Raw genomic sequence first — 10,771 nt, 5'->3', positions numbered from 1 at the left:
GCAATCAGAGCTTTTGGAAGTTGCAAGTTCGAATCCTGTGGATGACATGTATTTTTCATTTGTTTTATTTTCACAGCAGCTGGCTGGTGGTGTGTTGGTGGGGAGAGGGGAGGTGGGGGTCATTGAGCCACTCGTTGGATCTGTTCCTACAGCAGAGTCTGTCCCGCGTCCACTGCAGAAATGATCCAATTCAGCATGTGGATCCAGCCGCATCTTGGACAGAGAAAAAAAGAAAACAGAATCAGTTGGACAGAAAAACTACACTTAAGGTATAATTCATCAGCATTAAGCAACAGGAAATCAGGAGAAATACTAAGGTGATTGCCAGCCACTAGCCCTAAGCTTCACTAACAGACCCAGACTTTAGATAAAGCTGAGGCAGAGACCCACTCTGTTTACTAATAAAATGAATGTAAAAGGGTAGGAAGCATAGTACCACACTATGCCAGTATGCTAGCCATATGAAACAGAGAATAAATGCATCTTAAGTGTGGACTTGAAAGTCTCTGCAGAATCTGACTGTTTTATTGACAAAAGATCATTCCACAAAACAGGGCACGGTAAGAGAAAGCTCTGTGGCCTGCAGGCTTTTTATTCACCCTAGGGACACAAAGTAGCACTGCGACCTGAGACCGCAGAGCTCGGGCCGGTATGTAGGGCTTGACTAGGTCATCTAAGTAGGGAGGTGCTAGTCCGTGAATAATATTATAGATTAAAAGCAGAACCTTAAAATCTGATCTCACAGAGACAGAACGCCAGTGAAGGGACACCAAAATGGGTGTAATGTGGCCAAACTTTATCCTTCCTGTTAAGAGTCTGGCAACAGCCTTTTGAACAAATTGGAGACCCCCAATGCTGGACCGTGGTAAACCAGAAAATAGAACATTGCAGTAGTCCAATCTAGAAGCAGTGTCTCTGCATCAGCCATAGACAGGATGGGACAGATCTTCGCTATATTTTGTAGGTGGAAGAAAGCATTTTTCATTATATTCCTAATGTGTAGGATCAAAAGACACCCCAAGGTTCTTCACTTTTTCAGTGTTGTCAGGAAAGATGACTTTAAGCTTGCTTTCAGCTTGTTTTCATCTTGGAATATAATACGTGCCATGGAATTAATATACATGCTGTTGGATTAAACTGCACAGTGTTTGGTACCTTCCAGGAGTAAGTGAGGTCATACCGGACTTTTCCATTGCAAATGGGGAGGCCCACGGAATGAACTCGGTGGTGAAGACGATGGAATATGTCTAAGAATGATTTTAACATGACAAGTATGATCAAATGAAGTATTAATGTGTTAAAATTAAGAGTTGATTAGAAAAAGTATGTTACAAATAAGTGAAATGAATGATTATATGAGTTGTTTTTCATAAAGAGTGCAGAGTCAGAGAAAAAGAGGAAGTGAAGAAGATGTCGCAAGCAGGGCAAGAAAAGCTGATGTTAAACAACTGATCAAATGATTAAGATGTTGGTAAAAATGAAATGAATAATAAGGAATGAAAATGTTTGTATATGATCATATGAATTGTTTTTATGTGAAATAGAGTTGTAATGAAATGATTGAATATGATTGATGTGATTCTAAAGAAATGATTTAAAAGAATGAATTCTCAGAAAAGCTGAAGTGTTAACAGAAAAGAGGAACTTGAGAAATAAGTTACTGGTAGGGGCTGTGGGGATTTCCAGTAAAGTAGAAGGAGAAGGGAGGAGGTTTTGAGTCAACAGTGTCCCCATGGTAACCAAGATCATCTGAGGACGACTGGAGTCAAGAACATATATAACCTGTTGAAATACCAGTAAACGGGGTTATTCTTCCAGGGAGAGGTGCTGTTGCCACTACTCCCCTGCTACGAGGAGATCACAAGACTTGACCATCTTGTGAGCAGCAATTGGAATCATGGAGTGAGAGGACTGGAGCTATAAAAGATCATTTGAGAGAGATTTCAACTCCCACTCAGGCCGTCCAGTCACGGAGTAGCAGAACAACAGAGAGCAACCACTGGCCTTAAGTCTGAGTGGGGAATGTTCAACGATTTCTCTCTCAAGGAACATCACCGCATACCAGAATGGATTAGATCAACTTTTGGTTGACTGAAGACGGAATAAATTCTTATGTGGATTAACTTCCTGAAGGATTACGACATCACACAAGGATCGTGGTCAGCTAATGATTAACAGCTGATGAAGAGGAAATCAAGTTCATCGAGCTGGGGACCCTAACCTCAAAAACCTCCTTCCCTCACTCCTAGAAAAATTGTTAAGAAGTCAATCCAGTCCCAGTCAAAGTAAGATCAGTCAGAATTATTGAATTAAAAACAAAAATCTCTGCCAATCATTATTCTAATTATACTTGAATTACTGTTGTGAAATTATCACCATATAATCTATGTTGATTATGTTATTGGCACTTGCAAAACCTGCAATAAATTTCCAAGCATGCAGTTAAAGTGTTAAGGCTCGGACATTGGATTATTGATACTTCTTAAGGTGTAAAAGTTAAAGTTTATTGGGTGTACAACATCAAACAGGCTCTAAAAGGTTAGTCTGGTTTTTTAATGAAAATAACACATCCTGGGGACTCGCTGTACGAGTCACTAAATTCAAAATCTAGCAACATTCCAAGAGCCCTGATCCATAAGAGGAGAGCTGCCATTAACAGGCGTGGCCGGTTCGTATCCTGGTTCCTGAGAAGGCTATTCGACCGGGGTGCGAGATCAGCTTCAGCGGGGTGGACGTCTGGATGGAGGCAGTGAGCAGCTAGACGAATCTCCTCGCCACCAGCTTGAACAGCCTTTGTGCAGCCCTGCCGGGTAATACCCGTGGAGACACGAAGGTCGGAGCCCAGAGACGGAGAGCTGGTTTTGTACACAAACACACTCATCGGAGGGTGAGCGTGTGCCGTGTATCTAAAAAGTGGGATCTGACAGTGTGATATATGACACACAAGCCTAGGTTAAGTGTTAGCTGGTCAAATTGATGTCGATGTCTCACTGGACCAAGAACCATCATTTCAGTCTTGTCTGAGTTCAAAAGTAAGAAAATGCAACCAGACAACCAGCTTTTTACGTAAAAACCCCAACGGTCAAAACGACCCCCTGTGAGCAAGCACTTGGCGACAGTGGGAAGGAAAAACTCCCTTTTAACAGGAAGAAACCTCCAGCAGAACCAGGCTCAGGGAGGGGCAGTCTTCTGCTGGGACTGGTTGGGGCTGAGGGAGAGAACCAAGAAAAAGACATGCTGTGGAGGGGAGCAGAGATCAATCACTAATGATTAAATGCAGAGTGGTGCATACAGAGCAAAAAGAGAAAGAAACACTCAGTGCATCATGGGAACCCCCCAGCAGTCTAAGTCTATAGCAGCATAACTAAGGGATGGTTCAGGGTCACCTGATCCAGCCCTAACTATAAGATTTAGCAAAAAGGAAAGTTTTAAGCCTAATCTTAAAAGTAGAGAGGGTGTCTGTCTTCCTGATCCAAATTGGGAGCTGGTTCCACAGGAGAGGAGCCTGAAAGCTGAAGGCTCTGCCTCCCATTCTACTCTTACAAACCCTAGGAACTACAAGTAAGCCTGCAGTCTGAGAGCGAAGCGCTTTATTGGGGTGATATGGTACTATGAGGTCCCTAAGATAAGATGGGACCTGATTTTTCAAAACCTTATAAGTAAGAAGAAGAATTTTAAATTCTATTCTAGAATTAACAGGAAGCCAATGAAGAGAGGCCAATATGGGTGAGATATGCTCTCTCCTTCTAGTCCCCGTTAGTACTCTAGCTGCAGCATTTTGAATTAACTGAAGGCTTTTCAGGGAACTTTTAGGACAACCTGATAATAATGAATTACAATAGTCCAGCCTAGAGGAAATAAATGCATGAATTAGTTTTTCAGCATCACTCTGAGACAAGACCTTTCTAATTTTAGAGATATTGCGTAAATGCAAAAAAGCAGTCCTACATATTTGTTTAATATGCGCTTTGAATGACATATCCTGATCAAAAATGACGCCAAGATTTCTCACAGTATTACTAGAGGTCAGGGTAATGCCATCCAGAGTAAGGATCTGGTTAGACACCATGTTTCTAAGATTTGTGGGGCCAAGTACAATAACTTCAGTTTTATCTGAGTTTAAAAGCAGGAAATTGGAGGTCATCCATGTCTTTATGTCTGTAAGACAATCCTGCAGTTTAGCTAATTGGTGTGTGTCCTCTGGCTTCATGGATAGATAAAGCTGGGTATCATCTGCGTAACAATGAAAATTTAAGCAATGCCATCTAATAATACTGCCTAAGGGAAGCATGTATAAAGTGAATAAAATTGGTCCTAGCACAGAACCTTGTGGAACTCCATAATTAACCTTAGTCTGTGAAGAAGATTCCCCATTTACATGAACAAATTGTAATCTATTAGATAAATATGATTCAAACCACCGCAGCGCAGTGCCTTTAATACCTATGGCATGCTCTAATCTCTGTAATAAAATTTTATGGTCAACAGTATCAAAAGCAGCACTGAGGTCTAACAGAACAAGCACAGAGATGAGTCCACTGTCTAAGGCCATAAGAAGATCATTTGTAACCTTCACTAATGCTGTTTCTGTACTATGATGAATTCTAAAACCTGACTGAAACTCTTCAAATAGACCATTCCTCTGCAGATGATCAGTTAGCTGTTTTACAACTACCCTTTCAAGAATTTTTGAGAGAAAAGGAAGGTTGGAGATTGGCCTATAATTAGCTAAGATAGCTGGGTCAAGTGATGGCTTTTTAAGTAATGGTTTAATTACTGCCACCTTAAAGGCCTGTGGTACATAGCCAACTAATAAAGATAGATTGATCAAATTTAAGATCAAAGCATTAAATAATGGTAGGGCTTCCTTGAGCAGCCTGGTAGGAATGGGGTCTAATAGACATGTTGATGGTTTGGATGAAGTAACTAATGAAAATAACTCAGACAGAACAATCTGAGAGAAAGAGTCTAACCAAATACCGGCATCACTGAAAGCAGCCAAAGATAACGATACGTCTTTGGGATGGTTATGAGTAATGATTTCTCTAATAGTTAAAATTTTATTAGCAAAGAAAGTCATGAAGTCATTACTAGTTAAAGTTAAAGGAATACTCAGCTCAATAGAGCTCTGACTCTTTGTCAGCCTGGCTACAGTGCTGAAAAGAAACCTGGGGTTGTTCTTATTTTCTTCAATTAGTGATGAGTAGTAAGATGTCCTAGCTTTACAGAGGGCTTTTTTATAGAGCAACAGACTCTTTTTCCAGGCTAAGTGAAGATCTTCTAAATTAGTGAGACACCATTTCCTCTCCAACGTACGGGTTATCTGCTTTAAGCTGCGAGTTTTTGAGTTATACCACGGAGTCAGGCACTTCTGATTTAAAGCTCTCTTTTTCAGAGGAGCTACAGCATCCAAAGTTGTCTTCAATGAGGATGTAAAAGTACTGATGAGATACTCTATCTCACTTACAGAGTTTAGGTAGCTACTCTGCACTGTGTTGGTATATGGCATTAGAGAACATAAAGAAGGAATCATATATATATAAAGGGAGAAAAGCAAGAGGCCTAAGACGGACCCCTGTGGAACCCCAAATTTCATGTCACTAAGGTTAGAGGTAGTGTTATTGTACAAGACACAGTGAAAATGACTGGTTAGGTATGATGTCAACCATGGAAGGGCATTCTCAGTAACCCCAAAATGACTGAACCCTAAAACCTTTAAATAGTGGGACAGTGTCAACTGTAACAGTCTTCACAGGAAAATAAATAAATAAGAAAAAGATACAAATATAACAGTATTTTCATTGTTTGTCTATATGGAAAGAGGTCACAGCCAACAAAGTTGCTTTGTAATTGAGAATGAAGTTAGGAGAGAATTATTTATGTCTGGACAGCTGAATGAGGCTATTAAGAAATATCTTACATTTGCAGTTTGTTTCTGAATTTAAAACAGGGTGAAAGTACTTCTGCAGCCACAAACAAGTGGTCTGAGGATAGTTTGTTAATCCATCCGCACATAATTTGAGCTAAACCGTGAAATTCAGAATTTCCATAACTGGTTGATTCATCATCATGGCTGCATCAGAATTACTTTTTCACCACCATCAGTGCTAAAGTAGCATGAATGCTAATGGCAATGTTGACTTGAGATGAAATGTGGTTATGTGTAGCTTATATTCCTCAGGGGCCTGTGCAACAAAACTATTTATCTCATTCTATACCATCGTGTGCTTTAAAATCTTCAAGAAGTCCCCAGATTTATTGTTAATGTACCATTTCTTACATGCACTTCTAACACACAACCAATTAGCAATAATTGGACCAGATGTGCAAAAGTAAAATATGCAACTACAACTTTGTAGCCACAGGCTAGTGGAGGCTTTATCACAAAGCAACGCCTTAAGTTTCCAGTCATGCTTTGCACTATTTTCATCTGCAGCATTTGTCTCCTCTTTTCCTTAGTGTACGGTTTTATGCTCTGCACTTGAAAAAGGTGTCAAGCAAGGTTTTGATTTCAACCAAAAACTTGTACCTTGCAAGTGTGCCATCTAGTTTATTTGGGCCACTAGAAAATCTATAATATGCACACGTTAATCATAAATTATGACCTGCAAAACCAAATCAGTGAATTCACACATTACAGAGGTATGCCTGCAGAAGAAGACAATGGATACTGGAAAGTTTGAGGAGAATTTTGAATAAAAAAAATGCAACAGTGACAACCCCGTATCACTGCACACCTTAAGACATCCTTGATGGAAGAATGGAACAAAATTAACATTTGAAATGTTTTATTGCTTGGTATCTTTAATACCAAAATGTCTTAAGTGTTGTGAGAAAGAATGGCAACATTTCAAAGTGGTAAATGCTTCAGTGTCCCAACATTTTTGGAATGTGTCTAGAATGCAAGAGTGGATGTATAGTAACAATTGAAATGAAGATGACCACATAAAACATGAAATATCTTGACTTCATACTGTATGCAATGAAAAAGAAGTAAAAGAAATCTCAGAATCAGTTTTTTGTTTTTTTTGTTTTTTTGGAAGGGGAGGGGGATTGTCCATATTGTCCCTTCCTTTTCTCATTTGAGGTTATAGCTCCTTTCAAAATAAAATGTATCAGAGGGTTCATGCAAAAGACTTCCTTGTGACTTCATGATACCACTTATTCCAATCATTCACAAATACTTTGTTGATCTATATCAAACATTATCTCTTTAGTCCTACATATTGGTTGCATAGAGATATAAGAAAACATTTTTTTTAAACACCATGCCCCGGTTTCACAAAGCAGTCCAATCTTTTAGTCTACTAGGTTAGTCACCCAACATTAGCCATCTCATCTCTGTTTCATATAAATGGCTAAACTTGTAGATTAGCCGTCTAACGTTAGTCGACGATTTTCATGAGCATAAGCAGTTACAAGCTACAACCATGGCTGAGTCCACCACACCAGAGGAGACGCGCTCCTGGATAACGGCCCTACATTCTCCAAAGCAGAAGAAGCTCTCCTTTTAGAGGAATACAAGCGACGTGGGGGATGCTCTTGAGTGTTCCAAAGGACAAAACATCGACCCTTGCTGCTAAAAGAGAGGCTTGGGGGGAGATCGCAGTGTCCCTCAGTAGGTAGCTGGACAAGTCGCCCATTGTGCAGGATAAGTGCTGAACTGACATCCCTCATGATTCGGCATACAGTTGACTTGGAGACTTGGATGGTATTTCCGATAACCTGCTGAAAGGTCCCACAGGCATAAAACCTAAGAGCAATCAAAACCTGAAGAAGCGCTGGAAGGGCATTGTTCCTCATCGTTTGGTGGTTGATGGCTGGAGTTATCACGTCCACGATGAAGAGGACTGTAGGCGGATGGAAGTGGTATCGCTGTTGAACCTCGGTGTCCGTAAACATCTCCAATGGATTATTCCGGTCCTGGAACACCCACTCCCACCGCAAAGCTCTCCTTCCTTTCTGCTCCATCAGGTGGTGGGGCATGATAGCCGCATTTCTGAGGAAAGACACTGAAGTTTTGTCAACTAAAATAAGACTAGCCTCCTTTGTAGCAGGCTCAAAACTTGAGTTGGCTAATGTGAAATTTTAGCCGACCAAGTGAGTTTTGTTGATTAAACAATATTAGACTGCTTTATGAAACCAGGCTCATGCTTTGGTTGACCTTAACTTTTGTGTGAACCTCTGCAAAACACAACTATCTGGCCAAGCAATATCCCCAGCAAGTTTGGTGAAAGTCAATCTATTTTTTTTTTTTTTTAATTTTTCATTTTTTGTTATCTTGGTCACAGACAACACCTTGCTTTGCCAGCATGCCGGGTTATCATTTTAAAAGAACACTGTCATAGTGCTAAATCAAGTCTATAGAGTGAAAATTAACTCTGCTACTGCTGATTAATTCTATTTAACACTACGGCAGAGTTGATTTAACACTATTTTGAATGCAACTCTATGAATCTGCTGTGGGGTTAATTTTACACTGATGAATTAACTTTGTAACTTTCTCAAACAGTTTGAGTTGAAGTTACTCGTACGGTGTTACAGTGAATGTGTTCCATGCAGTTTTGCACTAGAAAAAACTTCTGAGGAAAGTGATCACTGTTTTCCGTTATTGGTTTAGATCAGCCTACGCCCCAGTGACACCAATAACCAACAGTTTGCTAAACATCATGCCCAGACAAGTCGTGCCATTCGTGCTTGATGCAGCAGCACTGATAATGAGAAATATTAATGAGTTTCAGTACCACGGCCATCTCTGGAGCTAATAGTTCTCCACTGACAGAAAAAAGGCAGAGATGGAGAGAAGGAGTTAAAGAGCTCAAATGTGTTTGGGGGTGCATGTTTTTGTTAGTGAGAACGGAAAGAAAATTAGAAAAAAATACAAACACAGGGGGAGATGAGTGCTAATTGAATATATCACAGCTCCAACATCTTCCTTCACATGAAACAAGCAGAATAAATCCTTGTGTTATTTACTCGTACATGCAGGTGTTTTTCAGTCCCAGCTAGAGATTTAAATTGTTTTTATCCAAGCTTGATATCTAAACTTCGTGCCTATGAGTCTATACAGCTGTGCATTATCCTTAACATGTGTCTTTGGACAAAATGTAGAACATCTTGTATGCTTTTCAAGAGGGGACATGGAGCATTTTGGTGCAACCACAACTGCACCAGCTGAATTCTACAATATACTGAATATTTAAAGCTGTATCGCTTTTGAAATTTCATAAGAATGACAAAATTTTGTTTCTCTACTGAAATCCAAGCATTATAATGTTGGTTTATTTTTGTAACATGTTGCAAAATTACACCTCATTTTAATGAAGAGACCATATTTACACACGTGAGCAAAATTGTTGGTACCCCTATATTTGATGTTCACATCAAAATATATGGTCAGAAATAAATGCAAACAAAGCAAGTTTGTTTAATCAAAGTTTTTCTTTTTTAAATGTTCACAATTATTTAGCAACAAGAACAAAACAAAATGCTTTCATGAAGTAAAATCAAAAAATCCTGACATAAAACGTATGCTGGGCACAGTTATTGGCACACTTTGATAAATTACAGTAAATCATTGGTTTTAAAGTGAAGCATGGTGGTGGCAACATCATGCTGTGTGGATGTTTTTCAGCAGCAGGAACTGGGAGACTCGTCAGGATTGAGGGACAGATGAATACAGCAATGTACAGAGACATCCTGGATGAAAACCTGCTCCAGAGCGCTCTTAACCTCAGACTAAGGTGACGGTTCATCATTCAACAGAACAATGACCCTAAGCACACAGCCAAGATATCAAAGGAGTGGCCCAGCCAGAGCCCAGACCTGAATCTGATTAAACATCTCTGGAAAGATGTGAAAACGGCTGTGCACTGATGGTCCCCATCCAACCTGACGGAGCTTGAGAGGTGATGCAAAGAGGAATGGACAAAATTGCCCAAAGATACATGTGCAAAGCTTGTTGCATCATATTCAAGAACACTTGAGGCTGTAACTGTGGTCAAAGGTGCATCAACAAAACATTGAGCAAAGGGTGTGAATACTTATGTAAACGTGATTTCTTAGTTTTTTATTTAACATTAACATTACAGCTTTCACCTCATGAAATATTTGTACCATTAAACTCATAAACATTCATTATTTTCCATGTGTAATAAAATGGAAAGCCACAGGGAAAAAAATGAACACACTTACTGAAATGTATTTAATACTTTATACAAAAGCCTTTGTTGGTAATGAAGCTTTGAGATGCCTCCTGTATGGAGACAATAGTTGCATGCATTGCTCAGGTGTGATTTTGGCCCATTCTTCAATGCAAACAGCCTTCAAATGCTGAAGGTTCTGTGGACCTCTTCTATGAACTCTTCTCTTTAGCTCTTTCTTTTCTATTGGATTCAAGTCAATTGATTGGATGGGCCATTGTTGTAGCTTTATTTTCATTCTCTGAAATGAACTGAGAGTTTTCTTGGCTATGTGTTAGGGGTCACTCCACCCTTCATTTGATTTTCATCTTCCTGATAGATTTTTTTTATGGTGCGTTTACGCATGAGCAAGACGCATTACAAATGTCATTTTTCTGTCATTCGTGACACATTCCTGACATTCTTAATGTGACTTAACGCATCTGAATAGGTTTCTTAATAGTGCATGTTGGTGTGTGATAGTGTTGATATTTGTGGAGCATGTTTTTGCCTGTCAAAAAATCTCCCACGAATGTCACACACCACCCTCATTTTGTCTCATGTCGTGGAGGTCGATCCGTTGATCCATC

Source organism: Thalassophryne amazonica, chromosome 16 (assembly GCF_902500255.1).
Source record: "Thalassophryne amazonica chromosome 16, fThaAma1.1, whole genome shotgun sequence".
NCBI lineage: Eukaryota > Metazoa > Chordata > Actinopteri > Batrachoidiformes > Batrachoididae > Thalassophryne > Thalassophryne amazonica.
The sequence above is the reverse complement of the archived record's forward strand: the minus strand, read 5'-3'. Positions refer to the sequence as shown.